The sequence below is a fragment of the Rhipicephalus microplus genome, chromosome 5 (assembly GCF_043290135.1).
Source record: "Rhipicephalus microplus isolate Deutch F79 chromosome 5, USDA_Rmic, whole genome shotgun sequence".
Lineage (NCBI taxonomy): Eukaryota > Metazoa > Arthropoda > Arachnida > Ixodida > Ixodidae > Rhipicephalus > Rhipicephalus microplus.
The window spans coordinates 143,699,083-143,715,740 of NC_134704.1; the positions used below are offsets into that span (position 1 = coordinate 143,699,083).

General features: G+C 46.6%; 1 protein-coding gene across 1 annotated transcript in view; it reads left to right on the forward strand.

Annotated features, from left to right (window-relative positions):
• Positions 1 to 16,658, forward strand: part of LOC119173357 (uncharacterized) — a 420,783-nt gene that overhangs the window by 37,303 nt on the left and 366,822 nt on the right. The gene's annotated exons all lie outside the window — the stretch shown is intronic.

A 16,658-nucleotide genomic window follows, 5' to 3' on the forward strand; every position in this document is an offset into this window, starting at 1 on the left:
GCGCTGTACAAGTGGGTAGCGGAGCACGATAAGCACGCCGAGGCACCGGGAATAGAGCCATCATTTCCTATTGAACGTTAGCGGCATTTCGCATGCCTATAGGCATGCGTATACGAATTCTGATGAAGCGTGGTGCTTTCATATTCAATTTGGCTAGTGCGGCGCTTTCCACCAAAATATGAGCCACTGAACTCTATCCCTCAAATATCTACGTGCAAGTATCTCGAAGACGCGCACTTTTACGGTGCCGAGAAGAATATTTAACCACTTTCACAATTACAGCTCATCTCACTGCGCAGTTGCACAGTGTCACTGCGCAGTTGCACAGTCTCCTGCCGCTTTCGCTGCAGCGCACGTCGCTAGCAGACGACAGGGCGCGAAAGGATACACTTAGAAGTGCTCACCCTCCTGACTGGTCTGTAGCTTTCACAGTGCTGCACGGAACTTTTTGAACAGAGTATAGGAGCACCAGAAGTGGGCGACGGCATCTTGATATACGGTCTCCTGGCGACAATAAGGTGTTCCAGGCGACAGCGGCGACAGGGCGCGTTGATAACATAGAATATACGGGCCCGGGCTTCGACGCCCGCCGCCACCACTACCTCCCCTTAGGCGATTTCATTGGAGTGGATTGCAGTCAAGTGGGTTTATATGAGTAACAGCAAGATGAGAAGTTGGGCCAGCTGGATTACGTTCATAATTAAAAATTTTGTTGACGAGAACTAAAAACGGACTGAGGCAGAAGAGGCTGTCCTTGTCATCTCTTCTGCCTCCGTCCGTTTTATAGTGCGTTTCAACAAAATTTTCAAGTTTGTATGAGTATTATGTTCGTGTGATTGGTCTGCTCTCTCTCGCAGGCGCATGCGATAGAGAGAGCAGTTTCAGACACCCAGGACAGTGAGGGTCAAGCGTGGAAAGACTGCTCACAGAAACCTTAACATCGGCTGCTGACCTGTAGGTCGCGGGATCAAATCCCGGCTGTGGCGGCTGCATTTCCGATGGAGGTGAAAATGTTGTAGGCCCGTATACTCAGATTTGGGTGCACGTTAAAGTACCCCAGGTGGTCAAAATTTCCGGAGCCCTCCACTACGGCGTCTCTCATAACCAAATAGTGATTTCGGAACGTTAAACCCCACAAATCAAATCAGAAACCTTAACATGCTCACATGACGCATTTTTGTGGCGTGTTAAGAAAAAAAAACGCGCGAACAAAATGAAAAAAAAAAACACGAAAGCTTTGCGGAAACTTGTTAAATGAGCAGAGCGATGCCGAAAATTCGACGTCCTGTGAAGGAGTAATTGATTGCAAGCTTCGTCATGTAACAGCATTGCCAACGGCAAGCGTGCCGTGAAAATCGCGAAAAATTTACAATCACAGCGCCACGTCCATATAAAGAAGCGCCGCGCAAACACTGGTGGGATCTTGCTGAAGTGTTGGTGCTTTGAATGAATGGCTGTGGGAGAGTGAATGCGGCATACTTCGTACAGTATAACGAGGTTTTATCGTGCACGCTGACTTCTATACCAGGGTCTAAACAGACTTAAATTGTTGGAAACTGACTTGGTCATATCGTCTTGTTATTTCATCTCACAGGCAACAGATCGCAACAAAGATCGCTGGAAGAACGGGTCACTCGGGCCCGCTGAAAGAGAGAAAACGCGAATGATATTCCACATCAGTTTCGCCATAGACTCTGTCTTGCTGGGATTCGACTGTTCAGGCTGATGAACCTCATGGCAGCCTCTTTCGAAGCAAGTGTGCAGTGGCACTCACGATGCTAGACAGTAACCAACTATATGGAAAATTCCTACTTGGGGTGAGTATTGACAAAGGGGTGGCGACGATAAGCTCCTTGATGAAAGACGAGCTCATTTCTGTCACGTTCGATGAATCATCGAAACTTCGTAAACGTACGGCCGTGGCGGTGCTTTCAACAATCCACAATGGCGAGCTTCCTGGACGTAGAACCCCCGTGATCGACTTGCAAATAGTGCAGCAATGTAACGCAGTATCGATTGACATGTCAATACAAACCGTCCTTGAGAACGTCGGAAAGACCTCAGGTCACGTCGCTGTATTGCGATTTGACTCAGCTTCCTACATGCAGAAGGTTCACAAGGACTTGCGACTCTTCAACCACGAATTCAAAGAGCTTCACTTGATAGATCCATGCCACCACCTGAACAACATTCTGGAAGGCGGTGTTAGGACGAGCTCATTGAACTCAGTTCATAATATAATGGTGCACTTTAGTGCCATATTCAAATCGTCGCGGGAGCTGCGCCGTAAGTTTGGTCTTGTGGGGTTAGCTAAGGGTATGACAATTGTCACAAACTAGCGCTCCGAAGAAGCGCGCGCCGCCGAAATATAGCGACAGTAATGATTCCAAGCGCAGAAAGGCGCCTCAAGGTCATCGATAAAGAAGAAGACAAACATCCAAAGACTCACTGGGCGCGCCGTTTCTCCTCCCCTCGGAAGCGTAGTGCGCCGACTAAAATCCTCACATCGGCGGCCGAGCAAGCCCTGGAAGGTTCTAGAGCGAAAGGGGCGTGGTGATGTAGAGTTGCGTCATGTGTCGCAGATGGCCCTCGAAGCGTCTCACGCTTTCCTTAGCCTTCACAGCGCATTGCGCCGACGGAAACGATGAGAATTTTCTGGAGTGTACCGCTGAGGTATTTAAGCGAGCAGCGGAGAAGGGAGATCAGGAGAAGAAGGAATTTTGCGCCAGTGTGCGTAGGGTGCTCCGCCTTGTGGGCGAAGCCTTTTGTCCTCAGTGACAGAGGAGAAGAAGAAAGTTAGCGCCAGTATGCGTAGGGTCATTCCGCCGTGTCTGTCGGTGAAGGTTTTGTCCTTAGTGACAAAGCAGGAGAAGAAGGAATGTTGCGCTAGTGTGCGTAGGGTCCTTCCGCCGTGTGGGCGAAGCCTTTTGTCCTCAGTGACAAACGAGGAGAAGAAGAGGATTCCTTCCTGAGGGGGGAAGACTCGTGCTACTGGCAGGAGTGTGTCTACCGCGAGCGAGCGAAGACGCGTGGCAACAGCTGCGCGTGGGAAGCCGACGTGTTACCGGCGAAGAAGTTTGGTTCTTGGAGAGCGGCCAATTGAAGACGCGAGGTTTCCTGGAAGAGAAACTTCGGGGGCAGCGGAACGACAACAGCGCTGGACTTTGTGTGAGTGATTCTCGGAAGAGTATCATTGAGACTTTTGTTCCAAGGACTTTGAACTGAATAAGTTTTCGAACTCTTTAGTTTTAAGTGTCTTGGTTGTTCGATGCATGCGATTGCATTGTAGTGTGTATTGTTGGTTGTGTCCGTTGTTTCGAGTGTGGCTGATTGTACTGTGTAGTACGTTGCTAGATTGGTGACATATCGTATTCAACTATTGTCAAGTGTGCATATTTTTGTATCGTTTTGATCTGCCATAATTGAGAATATATTTTGTTTTGTTTATCAACTCTCGGCTCCGACTTCTTCTTCGGGTCACAGCCGGCGTCCGCTGGCGCGCCAAACAGGACCACTTCTAAATTTTCCACGCTGTCGTGGGGCAGTTCGGGGGGCCGATAGTTCGGCCCTTGGAATGAGCGCGGCGATCACCTTCCTAACTAACAGGACTTGTGACAACCATCAAGTCACTGAAAACTATGACCATCGAGGTGGTTCTTTTTTTATGAAGCTCTAGAAGACAATTTGGGCTACTGGCGCGCCATTTTGTCCTTCTTGAAAAGCGACGAAGCCAAGGGGATGAATTGCGAGGAGCTTAAAAGCTTTGTTTCGTCGCGTGAAGCTATACGTGACTTGCTCATCAAGATGAAGTTTCTGAATACCATTGCGTGGGGCGTGATCACAATCATTAAGGAAGTTGAGGTGGAGAGTGTCGTGGTACACTAAGTATACACCATTCGTTTGCGCGCGCTCATTAGTCAATGGCGAGATCCAGGCTAGGTTCTCGCATTAGATGTCACAAGTCTGTTGGACCTCCTTGGCGAAGATCTAACGAATGTCGCAGATGTTTATGGATACAGGCTGCTGCTGCTGAAAAGTAAAGATAGACATCTGAGAGGAACCAGGCTTCCCCTCTCACCCTTCTCTCCTGAAAGGCAACCCTGCACACGCCTATGATCGTGCATTTGTTTCGTGACTTTATTGTGACAGGAAGCATCGCTTGCGTTGTGTGAAATAAAAAAAAAACGAAACGCAGAAACAAACGTTTAGACATACAATTTCGACGCAGGAGTGCTATCGCAGGAGTGCGACTCACTCCACGTTCCGTCGATAATAAAGAACACATCAAGGAGATACTGAATGACCAAAAATTGGTTTGTATCACAAACAGCTACTGCGGGGTAATCGGCCCATTTTATTTTTACACTGAAGCAGTATATGTTTAGGCGAAGGTAGAATACATACGTCCTATGTGCGCCAGCACTTATAGCGTCTATTTACCACTGAAATTGGGCAAGCCCCACTACTCAGCACAATGCCCATTAGGTATGAAGAAGTCGTAGGTCGGCAAAAGCGCACGTGCCACTGAAATCTGGCAGGTCTGACTTGGAAAATCGCAAGCTGCAGTACTGAGTGCTGGTACATTAAAGTGAGGTAAGCGTGAGTCAGCAATGTGTGCCTCTGGAATTGGGCAAGCCCCACTACCAAGTACTAGGACAATAAATTTGAAGAATTCGTAGGCTTGGGAAACCGTATGTGCCTCTGGTATTGGGCAAATGTCTCTACTGACCACCCGTCCGCTAAAAATGAAGGCATAGGCCGGCGATCCTCATGATGGTCAGCGCGCAAAAAGGACACGAAAAACAATAAAGTACGCAATACAAGCGCGATACAAGTGACAGGGCATATATAAGCATAAAAAAAGACACAAACAAAATCTTATCAACCCCGAACAAGGATCTAGTCACGTGTGTGCAGGTATGAAACGTCAGCATCAGTGAGGGCTCACGCATCTGTCTTTCGCTCTTTTTTTAACATTTCAAACGCTGCTGCAATTTTACGCTTGCGCTGGTCCCGTGTGCCAGCAAAGCCGTGGGCCACTCAACTGGGCAAGCCCCACTACTCAGCATTGGTCTATTAAAAGAGAAGGAAACGCACAGTCAAAATCTCCCAGAGCGGGTATGTGCCACACTTTCAAGGAAGAAAGAGAGAGAGAAAAAACAGTTATTGAATGAAGCTTGTGAGTGAAGGTGGGAGGGTCCGTTATTTCAGGAACCCTCTGGTTTGGAAAGCCCGCCGGGCTCGAGCGACGAGTTGACGCTGCTCGAAAAGGTCCGGCTGGGAGATCGCGGCCTCCCACGCTTCACTGAGGAGGTCTTGGTCCGCATCTGGTGCTGTGACTTGTAGTCTTGGGGCGCCTAATTTGCACTGCAGTAGGAGGTGCCAGAGTGTCTGCCACATAGCAGTGAGGACAGATGTGTATATAGCTGGGCAACGTTAGCCTCATATGGTGCAATAGTACGCCATGGGTGAACACAAACAAAGAAACAGATTCCATCCGAGGTTTCCTGACAGACATGTAAGAAATAATTGAGAAGGAGAAAAATTAGTTCCTGACGTTACCGTTTTTCTCTTCCATTTACCCGTACGTGTAAGAGTTTTATCTGCTTGTATTTATGAAATTGAACGTATCTTAGATTTGGCACTGGGTTGTCGGCCCATACCCCATAACGGGTACAGAGAACTGAATTGCACGAGCATGGCATAACACTCATCATAAAAATGCCCTATTGTTCGTGACATATAGTTTAATAGTTATCACTATCAGCAAGGCAAGAGGGATTGTCTCGAGCTCGTGCTGTAACGATCATCATCATTCTCACGCTGGCTTCAGTCAGCATTGCAAGGCACGTCTAAAGGAACGCTCGCCACCCTGAAAAAACAGTGAGTCCTGGTTCATTGCTTCATCGCACTTTTCGTTCGGTGGTAGTAGTCGTTGCATCACTGTCGCACTAGGTGGCTTTAGCCATGCATCTTGAGAATTAGGTGCGTGGCCGGCTTCGGTTATTGGTGTCACCCGGATCTGTATTTCGTACTGACCCATTTTCCGCCCTTTTCTTTCACCAACTGCTTCGACCCTCAATCGCTAACCCAAACACAGCTGCTTGAAGGATTACCAAAATAAAAATTTATGGTGTGTCGCGTGAAAAAAGAAATTGATCGTTACAAAAAGCGGCCTTGGGTGGCACTTCATAGCGATCAAGACGTTTTTTTTGGTTGCACCTCTACCATCATGTGTTGCACCCGATGGCTCATCTATCGGAAATAGCGACGACCTGCCATTTTTAAACCGATCATAGATGAAGAGTGAGAATAATGTGATTGAATATTATGACTTACCAACTGCATAGCTTGAGAGAAATGTGGGGTTGAATGTCCCGAAACCATGATATGATTATGAGAGACTCTGCAGTGGAGGGCTCTAAAAATTTAGACCATCTCGAGTTCTTTAACGTGCACCTAAATCAGAGCACACGGGCCTACGGCATTTCCGCCTCCATTAGAAATGCAGCCGCTGCAGCCGGGATTTGATCCCGCCACCTGCGGGTCAGCAGCCGAGTACCTTATCCACTAAAGCACCGGGGCGGGGCAACTGCATAGCTTTATACGAGGCGTCTTCATGAACCTAAAACGTGAGTGGCAGGCTGGCACGATGTGAATAGCAGGAACACTATGTTTAACTCTGCGCTGGAAGTCGTAAGATGTCGATGCGCCTCAAGACAACAGCCGCGAGCCCTGCGACGCAAAATCAGCATACCCCGTCAGTGGTTGCCCTGTAGGTAAGGGAAGACGTTGTTTGGTGCAACCGATAAAGAAGAAGGGAGGAAGACTAGGTTTAAAAGGATGCATACCGCCTCCCCTAAGAAGCTGACTATTGGTAGATTATTTACGCCACAGAACAATATTTATTTGCCTTGCTCGCCGCGGTGTGTGTATAGTGCTTACAGTGCTATACGCTGCTCACCCGAAGGTTGCGGGTTCGATGCCGGCCGCGGTGATCGCATTTTGATGGACGTGAAATGCTATGGGCCCGTGTACTTTGCGATGGAATTGAACAATAAAGAACACTGGACAGTCAAACTTTCTGGAGCCCTTTACCACGGCGTCCATCAAATTGATATCGTGGTTTGGGGATGTTAAATCCCTGGTATTAACATTATTATTTCACTTTAGTTATCATCGGCTTGCTCACGGTTCCTTTCTCGAAAACTCGGCTATGGCAATCTTTGTACCACGAATGCTTGGCCACGCTGTTAGCCCGCTGCTTTTATGACCGGGAATAGCCCATATATCGCGGTGGTAACGTAGGACAGCATCGATGTCCAGTAGATTACATGACGATTAGAGTGGCCCGACAGGTTTACCCCCATTACGTCCATCGAAAATTCGATCTTTATCTGAAAGGGGCCCTAAAACACGTTTTCAGTAACCATGGAATCAATTCCCTGCAAAAGCTTATTACCTCACAAGTTGAACGCCACAAAAATTTGAAAAGTTTGTCGAATACAAAGGGAGTTACAAAGATTTGTCACATGCTGCAATCACAATCTATCTTCTCTTGTCCCGACGAATGCGCTGGAAGCTGAGCAGGGAGGAATGGGAGGGGCAAACAAAAACTTCACTCGCGCCTCGTGACCTTGAGCATTTTCTTCGTTTTTTTTCTTCGTATACGTGGCTTTTTTCAGTGCAATCGCGTGCGCACGCGCGGTCAAGTGACGACCTCGCGCGGCGACCTCTGTAACAACCGAGCGCGCGATGTTCAAATCAGCCAATGGCTGATAGATGGGCTTACTGGGCTTAATTTCGTGATTTGTCGAGAGAAGAGAGAACTATTTTTAGCTGACTGATCATTTATTGTCAATTCCAGGCCGCGTTCTGTGCATTAATATTTGGCTTGCGTGTTGTCCGAAACCTCTACTACCGATTGGCAGCGTTTTCTGACCTTGATAAAAAAGTTTTGCAGGGCCCTTAAAGGGCTTTGAGACCACTTCTAAAAAATGAAGAGCGAGCGTGTTTTCCTCTCCCGGCGCTTCCCGCCTCTGCAGTTGAGTTCGTGACGCCAGCAGTTCGCTCACGTGACGTCAGGACGAAATAGGCTCTCGATTGCTCAATATACATCGAGTATCTGTGATGAACTGTCGCGTACCTTGCTACGAATGCAGTCGGCTGCCCGTTCTGATTTGTCTCGCAAGATTATCAAGGCCGACATACTGATTTCACTTCGTTCCTAACATAGGTGGCTGCGCGAGGGGAGTTAACAGCTTGTATTCAAAATCACCAAATCCTGACTTCCTCGACATCTAGTCCTGTCATTTCACTTGCTTTATGAATAATTTAGTGGCGAAGAGCAGATAGTGCTTCTATGAATTCAACAGAAGGTGAGAAAAAAACTGATGTCTTGCTGTTGAAGTAGGTGTAGTTTAGGTGTAGTTGAAAGGGGCCCTGAAACACTTTTTTTGAATAACCATAGAATTAATTTACTGGAAAAGCGTATTGCTTCACAAATTCCACGCCACAAAAATTTTAAGAATTCGTCCAGTGGGAGGGCAGTTACAAAGATTTGTCGCACGCTGCAATCGCATTCTCTCTTCTCTCGTCTTGACAAAAGCGCTGGGAGCTTAACACGGTGGAATGGGAGGGGAAAACAAAAGACGACATGCGCGTTTCATGACCTTGACCACTTTTTCTTTTTTTTTTCTTCGAATGCGTGCTTTTGTCAGTGCGATCGCGCGCGCACGCATGGACAAGGCATGACCTCTCGCGGCGATCTCTGTAACAACAGAGCGCGCCATGCACAAATCAGCCAATGACTGATAGATGGGTAAGATACGTGTGATTTTGAGCGTCTTCCGCCATTTTTCGAGGGAAGAGAAAGCATTTGATAGCTGACTTTAATAATTTGTTGTGAATTCCAGGTCGTGGTGCTGCGCTGTAACATTTGGCTCGCGTGTTCTCGGAAGCCTCTACTACCCATCGGCAGTGTTTTCTGACCATGTTCAAAAAGTGTTGCAGGGTCCCTTTAAGAGTACCGCACCGTGGTACTGTATTTCGTAGGGCCTTTATGATACATTAGCTCGATATTATTATCGGGGGCCTTATCTCCCAAAACCAAGATACGATTATGAGATAAACCGCAGTGGGGGGCTCCAGAAGTTTCGACAGTCTTCCGTTCTTTACTGTATAGTACCTGGCAGAATTGACTTAAAAATAGCATAAAAATAATTGTTAGTTTATTTTTCACAGCAACTGCTCATTACACGAAAGTAAAACATACGCCTCTACAGTAGTTAGATTGTGTTGGACGTTGATGGTGCACGCGGGTGGTTGTTTCAGGCCTCTCCGGAGGCTCTGAAAAATATATGCGAGATTAGCATTAAAATAAGCTATACCCAGCTTCAAACTAGTTGTGCCAAGTGTGAAGGTCGTGCGGAGCTGGCCAATCTTCTTTGTTTCTTGTGGAATTTTTCGCTGTGTTTCCTCCTCTTTCTTTTCTTTTCTTTTTCTGCGTTTTTTTGTTATTTTGTCGCATTGTTTGTATATATTTCCTCCCTCTTTATTTTTTTGCCCCGCCGCGGTGGTCTAGTGGCTAAGGTACTCGGCTGCTGACCCGCAGGGCGCGGGTTCGAATCCCGGCTGCGGCGGCTGCATTTCCGATGGAGGCGGAAATGTTGTAGGCCCGTGTGCTCAGATTTGGGTGCACGTTAAAGAACCCCAGGTGGTCTAAATTTCCGGAGCCCTCCACTACGGCGTCTCTCATAATCATATAGTGGTTTTGGGACGTTAAACCCCACATATCAATCAATCAATCAATCAATCAATCCCTCTTTATTTACTTCTATTTCTCGCTTTTTCTACTTTTCTTCTATAATTTTCTTAAATTATTTTTTTTCTATTTCTCGCTTGCTTTTTTTCTTTTCTGTTTTCACACGTGGGTTTACCTGCGCTACACGAAACTACGACAGCGTACGATGGCAGCATACGATTTCCTGCGCCCCTTAAGTGCTGTGCACGTATCATCATCAAAGTACTCAAAGAACAAGAGGAAGAACAATTCGTCCACTGTGGTAGCGCATGCTCAATATATCACAAATGGCTCTGCTGTTCGTCGTTGTACCTGCCTTAGGCCAAGATGCGACTGATCCAGCCTTTCTGCGCCGACAAAGTGAATACGGCGTAGAAGTAATAGACCTATGATTTCGCCGACGTGGGAGAACGAGGTCAACCATTTTGCCTCCGACGCGGGACCACTTGCAAGACTACTTTCAAAACAATTACCAGTGTTTAGTGTGAACGGCATTTCATTTTGAGACCAATGTATTGCGCAATTGGTGACATAAGGGGCTGGATCTCTTAAGTGTGTCTTCTTATTCTTGCAATATGGTCAATATGAGAATTCGCTGTAGCAGACCAATTGTAGTCAAAGCTCAGCTGGCTTCCACCTGCGAAGTAGTGGTGGGGCTATAAATGTTTATTGAGAGTGGAGTACTTTACGGGTCCGGGCTGTCGCGTGCTGCCATCGTCTCACGTAGCTTAAGTAGCGTTGAGAAAAATTGACACGTCCCACGTACAGTGGGAATCAATGATATGCGAAGCACGAATGAGAAATGTTGAAATGTCGCTTTAAAATCAGCACAACCTTACGAGGTGGAGGTATATGATGCCATTCTTGACTTCCGTGTCATGATTATCATGTTTGGTTGTGTTGTTTACATTCGTCAACTATTCACGTCACGTGATACCAAATTTAGTATATGTGGAGCTAGCGAAATAGCCGTGAGTACGCTATGAGCGTGGTATGTTGTCATGTTCTTACGTCACACGCGTGTCAGGATTACGATGTTTGCACCAGTCATATATTTGGTCATCCATTGACGTCACGTTACGCCAAATTTCGTACTTGTGGAGCTGGCAAAACGGCTGCGAGTGCATCATGAAGGCCCTAATATACTCCAATGTAGCGTTGACGCACGCACACGCTGGGCATAGCGACGTTACGTGAGCAAAACGCGAGCACTCTATAGTGTGACGCCAGGCGCGACCAGCGTCCGTCTGCGCGCCCGACGGCAACTAGCGCTAAATGCGACATGCTGCATTTCGCGCCAGTGCGCTACCTTTTTTCGTGGTGGAAGGATGCTAGACACGCTGAAACGCGCATGCGTCTAAGCAACTCAGCGCGTCGTGCGCCTGCGAGTATATGGCAGGACTGGCGCCCAGCGTGGCAACGCCGGCGTGACGCGATGAAAGGAACACCGGCGAGCACGCGCACCGTGTCACGTCGAAATATGTTGGCGCCTTGACTGTGGCATGCAGTCATGTTCTCACATGACACGATTTCATGATTATCATGTTTGCACCAGTCACATACCTTCGTCATCCAGTAGCGTCACGTAGTACAGAATTTGGGATATGTGATGCTAGCGAAACGGCCACGACCGCATTATCAGTGTGTAATCATATTGTTACATGACACGCATATCGGGATTATCATGTTTCGGTGTGTCATTTAGATATGTCGTCCGTTCGCATCGCGTAATACCAAGTTTGGTACATGCGAAGCAATCGAAACGGCCGTGAGCGCATCATGAGCATATCATGTAGTCATGTTGTTACATGACACGCATCTCATGTTTATCATGTTTGCACTAGTATCATACCTTCGTCATCCATTCACGTTCCGTAATGCCAAATTTGGTATAAGTGAAGCTAGCGAAACAGACGCAAACGCACCTTGAGCGTGGCATGTAGTCATGTTGTTACATGAGACGCATCTCATGATTATCATGTTTGCACCAGTCACATACGTTCGTCATCCATTCACGTACTGTAATACCCCATTTGGCGTATGTGATGCTAGCGAAACGGCCACGAGCGCACCATGAGCATGGCATGTAGTCATGTTGTTACAAGACACGCATGTCATTGTTTTCATGTTGGGGTATGTCACGTTTGTTCGCCATGCAATCGTGCCATACCATAGCAGTTATGCAACATGTCATGTTAACGAAACCACCACAAGAGCTTCAGAACCATGAAGTGTAAATCATGAGATTTATTACATACACGTCATGATTTTCATGTTATGACTAGTCAGGTATGTTCTTCATACAGTCATGTCATGCCATACCTAATTTCGTATCGATGTCATAATCGAAACGGCCAGGAGAGCCGAAAGTCGTAGGTGGCTAGATAGACAGATAGATATATATATATAGATAGATAGGTAGATGGATAGATAGATAGATAGATAGATAGATAGATAGACAGATAGATGAATGAATAGATAGATAGATGAATAGATAGATAGATTGATGGATGGATAGATAGATAAATGGATAGATATATAGATACGCTAAAAGTCGCCGAAGTTTGCTAAGAAATGCTTCGCATTTAAAACCTCGTAGAGCACAGCCATATATAGCACATACTGAGCGCACACTCGCTCCAAGAAGAAGTCTTTTTTTCCTCTTGATCACGTGATTTTTTCCTCATGATGGTGGATGAGAAGCACTTCATGGGTCCAGGATGTCGTATGGTGTCGTCACTAGGCGGTTTTCAGACAAAACCACTTACAAAAAATTGGCAGATCCCACGTACAGTGGGAATCGATGATATGCGAAGCACGAATGAGAAAGGCTGATTTGTCACTTTAAAATCAGCACAACGCTTCGAGGTGGAGGTAAATTATGCCATACATGACTTCTGTGTCATGATGATCATGTTTGGATGGGTCATTTACCTTCGTCATCTATTGACGTCAGGTGATACCAAATTTAGTATATTTGGAGCTACTTCGTCATTCATTCACGTCACGTACCACCAAATTTGGTATATGTTGAGCTATAGGCACCCGGCAATGCAGTTTACGAGATCTGATGGTAGCGTCAGAACACGCAGCCTAGCGAGTAGGCGCAGCAAAACCGAGTCTTCCAAGCGAAGCCTAGCGAATAGACGCAGAAAAACCGAACTTGCACGTGCATATAATTTTTTTTGGTTGTGAGCAAGGGAGTCATGGCTGATTATGTAAGCGCCAAGAAAGCGCTCTTTGAAAACGTGCCAAAAAGGGCACTGACCCTTCAGCGTGTCACTGTGTTGAGCAAGCGTTCCATTTTCTTAGTATCCCTGGCAGTCGGTACCAACAATGGTGAGGTGGTCCAAAGAGCTTCGTCGCGCCCTCTGGACCACTGTCGGGTGCCTATAGCGAAACTGCCGCGAGCGCATCATCAACGTTGACACGCGTGCAAAGCGACGCTACGTTAGCAAAACGCGAGCCCTCTATAGTCTGACGCCAGGCTCGACCAGCGCGACTAGCGTCCGTCAGCGCGGCCCGATGGCAAGCGGCGCGAAATGAGACATGCTGCATTTCGCACCGATGCGTTACCCAGACAGCACTGCGTCTGCCTATTTTTGTGACGAAGGGACGCCGGATGATCTGAAAGGCGCATGCATCAAAGCAACGCCGCACAGCGCGCACCGGTGAGTATTTGAGCGGACCGGCACCTGGCGTGGCTGTGCCAGTGTGACGCGACAAAATGAATGACCACGCACACGCACACCGGGTCAAGTCGAAATGTATTGGCGCCTTGACTGTGGCACGTAGTGATGTTCTCACATGACACGCATCTCGTGATTATCATGTTTGCACCAGTCACATACCTTCGACATTCATTGACGTCACGTAATACCAAATTTGCCATATGTGAAGCTAGCGAAACGGCCGCGAGTGCATCATAAGTATGGCATGTAGTGATGTTCTTACATGTCACGCATGTTTTGATTATCATGTTTGGATGTGTCATTTACCTATTTCATTCGTTCGCGTCACGTAATACGAAATTTGGTTTATGTGCAGCTAGCGAAACGGCCGCGAGTGCATCATGAGCGTAGCATAGAGTCATGTTGTTACATGACACATATCTCATGATTATCATGTTTCCACAGTCGCATACCTTTGTCATCCATTCACGTACCGTAATACAAAGTTTGGTAGTTGTGACGCTAGCGAAATGGCCCGAAGGCATCAAGAGCACAGCATGTAGTTAAGTTGTTACATGACGCGCATGTCATGATTTTCATGTTGGGGTCTGTCACTTGTCTTCGACATGCAAGCATGCCATACCATACCAGTTTCACAACATGTCATGTTGAACGAAACCATAGCAAGAGCAGCAGGACCGTGAAATGTAAATAATGACATTCATGACATACATATCATGATTTTCATGTTATGACTAATCAAATATGTTTGTACTACAGTCATGTTATACCATACCAATTTTGGTAGAGATACCATTATCGAAACGGCCAGGAGAGATAAAAGTGGTAGGCGGCTAGATATATAGATAGATAGATAGTAACGCTCAAAGTCGCCGAAGTTCACTAACAAATGCTTCGCATTTAAAATACCTATACTTAGGACGCCACTGTCCGAATAAAGAGAAACGCAAAGCTCGCCTTGTCTACGCTGTTGGCCAGCCACGATTTTTCGCGGGGTGAACGTAAGCGGGAGAACGCAGACGTTACAGTCTGGTGACACTGGGTTATTTTTGGTATGGATGAATGCAATGAGCGAGCCCGATGCTAAGGGTAATTTCGCCGCCTGACGTTGTGTTAATGCATTGACAAAATTGCACTTGTCCTATTGGGAACCTGGCGAATTGGACGATTACTGATTGATCTGTGGGGTTTAGCGTCACAAAACCACCATATTTTATATGAGAGACGCCGTAGTGGAGGGCTCCGGAAATTTCAACCACCTGGTCAAAATTTCCATGCACCCAAATCTGTGTACACGGGCCTACAACATTTCGGCCTCCATCAGAAATGCAGCTGCCACAGCCGGGATTCGATCCCGCGACCTGCGGGTCAGCAGCCGAGTACCTTAGCCACTAGACCACCGTGGCGGGGCGAGCTGAATGGGACGGATGCGTAGAAACGATACGTGGAAGAAGTAATCGCGAATTCCACGGTTATGATGTGCTATGTCACTTCACCAAGAGTGCTGTGAAAGGACAAGAGTGTTAGCTAGAAAACGCGCGTTTGTAGTGGTATGAAGGTACGCGGCCGTGCCACAGGCAGTAAAGAACATATAAGCGGCCATGGCGCAGTGGCATGCATTCCCAACCTCCGTTGTCGCCGATGGAAAGTTTGTGGGTTCGACTCCCGTTGACGATTCTTTTGGCTTTCTGATCGAGCATATTTTTCCGACGTCATTTGCGGGACGGAAATACGTCACTGAAAATTTGGTGGGCCCTCCATAAAACACTTTCGTGTAAAAAAAATGGCAGATCCCATGTACAGCCGGAATCGATGATATGCGAAGCACGAATTAGGAAAGTTGACATGTCTTGTTAAAAAATGAGCACTTAGTTACGAGGCAGACGTAATTATGTGGTACGTGGCTTTCATATCATTATCCTCAAGTTGGCGTCTGGCAGTTGTGTTCGTCGTTCAATAAAGTCACGTAATACCAAAATCAGTGCATGTGAAGCTAGCGAAACGGTGGCGAGCGCGCTATGAACGTAGCACGTAGTCAATTTTTTTCGTCCCGTGACATCAAATTTAATACACGTGAAGCAAGCTAGCGATACGGCCGCGAGAGACTTGTGAGCGTCGTATGATGTCATGTTCTTACATGACACGCATGTCATCATTATCATGCTGTGACGTGTCATTTAGCTTCGCTGTCTATTTTCGTCACGTAGTACCAAAATTAGCATATGTGAAGCTGGTGAAGCAACGGCGAGTACATCATGAGTGTGGCATGCAGCCATGTTCTTACATGACACGCATGTCATATTTATCATGTTTGAACCAGTCATATACCTCCATCATGCATTGACGTCAAGCAATACTAAATTTGATACATGGGAAGCTAGCGAAATGACCGCGAGTGCACAATAACCGTGGCATGTAGTCATGACTAACATAACATGCATATCATGATTTGCACGTTAGAGCCTGTCAGTTGTGTTCGCCATGCAGTCATGTCATACTATACCAGTTTTTAAATATGTCAAGTTAGCGAAACCAGTGCAAGGGCAGCAAAAATATGACACGTAAATCTTGACATTCATGACAAACATGATTGATTTGATGGATATGCGGGGTTTAACGTCCCAAAAACACCATTTGATTATGAGAGACGTCGTAGTGGAGGGCTCCGGAAATTTCGACCAGCTGGGGTTCTTTAACGTGCACCCAAATCTGAGCCCACGGGCCTACAACATTTCCACCTCCATCGGAAATGCAGCCCAACATTTCATGACAAACATGTCATCATTTTTATGTTATCTCTAGTCACTTATGTTCGTCATACAGTCATGTTCTGCCATACCAAATTTTGTATAGATACCGTTATCGAAACGTCCAGAAGAGCTAGATGTCGTAGGCGACTAGATAGATAGATAGATGGATAGATAGATAGATAGACAGATCAATAGATAGATAGATAGATAGATAGATAGATAGATAGATATGGTCAGAGTCACCAAAATTCGCTAAGAAATGCTTCGCATTTAAAAGGAACCACTCTCGATTGCGGCCTTTTTTTTAAGAAGCTCAGCTCATCGGTTCTGTTTGTACACAAAACAACTGCTAGTTTTTTCCGATAACGTGTTTAAGTGAGCGTGTTTAGAATTTTTCAATCTATTTTGTTCTTC